Source organism: Salmo trutta, chromosome 3 (assembly GCF_901001165.1).
Source record: "Salmo trutta chromosome 3, fSalTru1.1, whole genome shotgun sequence".
NCBI classification, from domain to species: Eukaryota; Metazoa; Chordata; class Actinopteri; order Salmoniformes; family Salmonidae; genus Salmo; species Salmo trutta.
The window spans coordinates 22073971-22079970 of record NC_042959.1 but is presented as its reverse complement, the minus strand read 5'-3'; positions in this window follow the sequence as shown (position 1 = coordinate 22079970).

Below are 6000 nucleotides of genomic sequence, written 5' to 3'. Positions count from 1 at the left end.
AGGAATACCTATGTAAGAATGTTGTTCATTGACTACAGCTCAGCATTCAACACCATAGTACCCTCAAAGCTCATCATTAATCTTAAGGCCCTGGGTCTCAACCCTGCCCTGTGCAATTGGGTCCTGGACTTTCTGACGGGACGCCCCCAAGTTGTGAAGGTAGAAACATCTCCACTTCGCTGATCCTCAACCCTGGGGCCCCACAAGGGTGCGTGCTCAACCCCCTCCTGTACTCCCTGTTCACCCATGATTGCGTGGCCATGCACACCTTCAACTCAATCATCAAGTTTGCAGACGACACAACAGTAGTGGGCCTGATTACCAACAACAACGAGACAGCCTACAGGGAGGAAGTGAGGGCACCCGGAGTGTGGTGTCAGGAAAACAACCTCTCAGTCAACATCAACAAAACAAAGGAGATGATCATGGACTTCAGGAAACAGCAGAGGGAGCACCCCCCAATCCACATCGACGAGACAGTAGTGGAGAAGGTGGAAAGTTTTAAGTTCCTCTGCATACACATCATGGACAAGCTGAAGTGGTCCACCCACACAGACAGCGTGGCGAAGAAGGCGCAACAGCGCCTCTTCAACCACAGGAGGCTGAAGAAATTTGGCTTGTCACCTAAAACTCTCAGAAACTTTTACAGATGTACAATCAAGAGCATCCTGTCGGGCTGTATCACCGCCTGGTACAGCAACTGCACCGCCCCTAACCGTGAGGGTAGTGCGGTCTGCACAACGCATCACCGGGGGCAAACTACCTGCCCCCCAGGACACTTACAGCACCTGATGTAACAGGAAGGCCAAAAAGATCATCAAGGACAACAACCACCTGAGCCACTGCCTGTTCACCCCACTATCATCCAGAAGGCGAGGTCAGTACAGGTGCATCAAAGCTGGGACCGAGAGACTGAAAAACAGCTTCTATCGCAAGGCCATCAGACTTAAACAGGCATCACTAACATTGAGAGGCTGCTGCCAACATACAGACCCAAATCACTGGCCACTTTAACAAATGTATTTAGTAAAGGTATCACTCGTCACTTTAAATAATGCCACTTTAATAATGTTTACATATCCTACATTACTCATCTCATATGCATATACTGTATTTAATACCATCTATTGCATCTTGCCTATGCCGCACGGCCATCGCTCATCCATATATTTATATGTACATATTCTGATTCCATCCCTTTACATTTGTGTGTATAAGGTAGCTGTTGTGAATTTGTTAGATTATGTGTTAGATATTATTTCACTTATATTTCACTGTATCACAATTCCAGTTGGTCAGAAGTTTACATACACTAAGTTGATTGTGCCTTTAAACAGCTTGGAAAATTCCAGAAAATGATGTAACGGCTTTAGAAGCTTCTGATAGGCTAATTGACATTATTTGAGTCAATTGGAGGTGTACCTGTGGATGTATTTCAAGGCCTACCTTCAAACTCAGTGCCTCTTTGCTTAACATCATGGGAAAATCAAAAGAAATCAGCCAAGTCCTCAGAAAGAAAATTGTAGACATCCACAAGTCTGGTTCATCCTTGGGAGCCATTTCCAAACGCCTGAAGGTACCACGTTCATCTGTACAAACAATAGTACGCAAATACAAACACCATGGGACCACGTAGCCGTCATACCGCTCAGGAAGGAGACGCATTCTGTCTCCTAGAGATGAACGTACTTTGGTGTGAAAAGTGCAAATCAATCCCAGAACAACAGTACAGGACCATGTGAAGATGCTGGAGGAAACAGGTACAAAAGTATCTATATCCACAGTAAAACGAGTCCTATATCGACATAACCTGAAAGGCTGCTCAGCAAGGAAGAAGCCACTGCTCCAAAACCGCCATTAAAAAGCCAGACTATGGTTTGCAACTGCACATGGGGACAAAGATCGTACTTTTTGGAGAAATGTTCTCTGGTCTGATGAAACAAAAATAGAACTGTTTGGCCTTAATGACCATCGTTATGTTTGGTGGAAAAAGGGGGAGGCTTGCAAGCCGAAGAACACCATCCCTACCGTGAAGCACGGGGGTAGCAGCATCATGTTGTGGAGGTGCTTTGCTGCAGGAGGGACTGGTGCACTTCACAAACTAGATGACATCATGAGGGAGGAAAATGATGTGGATATATTGAAGCAACATCTCAAGACATCAGTCAGGAAGTTAAAGCTTGGTCGCAAATGGGTCTTCCAAATGGACAATGACCCCAATCATACTTCTAAAGTTGTGGCAAAATGGCTTAAGGACAACAAAGTCAAGGTATTGGAGTAGCCATCACAACGCCCTAACCTCAATCCCATAGAAAATTTGTGGGCACAACTGAAAAAGCTACAAACCTGACTCAGTTACACCAGCTCTGTCAGGAGGAATGGGCAAAAATTCACCCAACTTATTGTGGGAAGCTTGTGGAAGGCTAACCGAAACGTTTGACCCAAGTTAAACAATTTAAAGGCAATGCTACCAAATACAAATTGAGTGTATGTAAACTTCTGACCCACTGGGAATGTGATGGAAGAAATAAAAGCTGAAATAAATCATTCTCTCTCCTATTATTCTGACATTTCACATTCTTAAAATAAAGTGGTGATCCCAACTGACCTGTGACAGGGAATTTTTACTAGGATTAAATATCAGGAATTGTGAAAAACTGAGTTTAAATGTATTTGGCTACGGTGTATGTAAACTGTCGAAGCACAAGCATTTCGCTACACTCGCATTAACATCTGCTAACCATGTGTATGTGACAAATAACATTTGATTTGACATTCCCATCCCTATTGTGCTGCTAAAGGAGACAGAAACATCTCTTTTTACAGTTACGAATTAATCTCAGACACGTCTTTCAAAGGTATCCCCAAATTATTTCCTTTATAGTTGTCGCTAAGTATATCATATTGATATGTTAGCTCCACCTCGGGTCACAAGGTCAACGCTTTCCCATAAGTGGATACGACATAGTATCGTTCTAGCAAAACAAATTGCCCAAAACATTGGAGTCTTGACTCAAGCGTGTCGAGGGGCTTGAAGAATTGTTTAATTTCGGAGCTTGGCTGAGGCAGGGCGTCCTCTGTATTTCCTGCGGTGAGGTCTTCGTTGGCTGCTAATAGAGATCTAATTGATGGCTGAAGTCCCGTTTCCGTGCTCCCCTCCTTTTATTGCGCCCTGGCGTCTGCTGTAAAATATAACTATAATCGAATTGTGCTATTCCACCAGGGAGGAGAGAGTGAGAGTTTACGGCTGAAGGGAAGGGGAAAAAATCGTTATTAAAAAAGTTAAGTGCAGAGTACAATTCGACATAGTGTTGAGGCATGATGAAAAAGGGGGAACATGATACCACTGACAGACCTTAGCCTATATGAGACATATTCTCCATAAATAAACTTTCTTGATTTAGCTTTGCACAATATCCTATAACTCTTAGACCATTGACAGATAGAGGATATATATGCTATCTATTTAAACAAAAAAAATCATTATTTTCAAACAGAAGTGATCATTATTCATATAACTACTATAACTATTATCAGGAATACATATATAGGGGCCTACAGTATATGACAGATATATTCACAACATCATGATTAAACTAAATGCAATAGCTCAACTCTTGTTAATCACTGCATTGTCATGCACTCTATGGTACGTCTGTCAAACCATCAAACCCATCAGAAATGAGAGTGGCAGCCTGAGAATCACACCAACAGACTGATGCCCCCCCCCTCAATTTCTATTTCAATTTAAGGGCTTTATTGGCATGGGAATCATATGTTTACATTGCCAAAGCAAGTGTAATAGATAATAAACAAAAGTGAAATTAACAATAAAAAATTAACAGTAAACATTACACTTACAAAAGTTCCAAAAGAATAAAGACATTTCAAATGTCATATTATGTATATATACAGTGTTGTAATGATGTGCAAATAGTTAGTCTCTGTCTGTCTGTCTGTCTGTCTGTCTGTCTGTCTCTCTCTCTCTCTCTCTCTCTCTCTCTCTCTCTCTCTCTCTCTCCCCTATAGAGTTTCCTGGAAGGGCGCTGCAGTGCATTGGAGGCCTGTCTCCGCTCTGATAGGAGGGTGCTGCAGTGCATTGGAGGCCTGTCTCCGCTGTGATAGCAGCCCTGGAGCCTAGATGATTGATGAAGGCGAGGGCAAGGCCGAGCGCTGGCAGCATAAAGCCCCATAGACGCATCAATAAAGCCTGGCTAGTGGAGGGCCTGGGCCTGCTCAATAGCCACCGCCTACGAGGATTCAGGCAAGCAAGCGGAGAGGGGAAGGTGCTCTGTTGTTCCCTAATCCGTTTAGCCATTGAGCCACCAGCCGTCTGAGGCTGGATAAGTGCAGCGACGGATGTGTGCGGGGGTGAAAATAGCAGGGAGTGGAGGGCTGGAGAGGACCCGCGGGGGGAGATATAGTGGGACGCATACAGTTCACACACAACTGATTGAAGGATAGAGGGAGAGGGAGATGGAGAAAGAGGCTGATGATTACCCAGCTTCCTCCAGGGTAGAAGGGAAGGGTAGAGCCAGCCATCATAGGTTGGTGGCAGAGGGAATAATGGTTGGTTAGTGTGCATTTATTTCATTGATTGCATACCGGACAGTACAGGTGTTTGTAATTGCTTGAGTATGTAACATATATTATTTATCTTAACATGTTATGACAAAGTTCAGTTCTAATCTAACCAAAAAGGCATATACTCCTCAGGCAATATACTGGAGAAAACACAGAGGCAAAACGAGAACATCTTGGACAATAGTTCAAGAGTTATTTCCCTTCATGCACATCTATAAGCAAGAATTCCAAACAGGCACCAGCTAATCAAAAGGCCTTTTTAAAAGTATTACACTTGCACCAAGCAACAGGAGTCCAATTGGTCAGCCATTGACCCCTGCTCCACAGACCCCTACCCCACTGAAGCTTAGGGAATCCCTGTCATCCTAAAAATGCATTTGTCCAGTGTGTCCACCACAGTGGCCAGCCAGACCTCATGCAGGCCATAGTAACTCCAGTGTACCACATTCCTCAATGGCACAATTAGGCTGCAATCATCTCCTACCAAGCCAGCTTTTCACTGACCCCAGGCCCAGTGCAGCTACACGGTACCCTGCAGCACGGCCTGGTTGGAGATGGAGGGAAGAGAAGGAGGGAGGGAGGAGGGAGAGTGATGGGTCCTGTGCCCTGTGGCTCCAGTCTGCCCTATGACACTCACTCCCAGCAGGCCTCAGATGTTAGTAGAATGGACATTCCCAATCAAAGCAATGTCCCATGATAGCGGGACTATCTGGACATTCTATTTCTATGTCTCAGCTGAGCTCTCCACTGATCCCTCTACCTCAGCCACTCTCCGACCCATGCAATTTCATAAAAAGGGGCAATTCAACCCGAAATCCAAGTTTCTAAGATGATGATGTTTCCAGTCATTTGGGGTTGATGTCTACAGATTTATCCTAATTAATGTATGATGTAGAAGGATACATCTGGTATGTTTTAAAATCTTAGAGAGGATGACCGTTTTGAAGATATGTTTTCTCAAAAAATGTTCTAAAAACGAATTTGTTGTGTCTGTATTAACTACAAGTATATGTCTCTGTAGCCTAATAAAAATAATTTTCATATAAACTGTGTAGTTATTTTGTCATCATCAGCACCCTAGCTAACAAAAAATGGCATACCAAACCATGTTAAAGCAGTCATTCAAGATTCATGTTAACATTTAAACAGGTTGATGAAACCATAAAAGTCAAGTGTGTCTCTGTTCATTTGTGATTAGTGAAGAAGGGGTGGATTCACGGGGTCTCTGTAACTCAATTCCGCCTCGGGTTGTAATTGTTTAATTGGAGTGATTATTTAGCAATGGGAAACAATTCCACCTGTTCTATCAGAAGGGTGAATCTGTCAGCCTCTTATTCAAATTGCCAATCAATTTATAAGATTATGGATTTAAATTTGGATTTGGTTCTCGATGATCAAATTAAATAATCAATAATC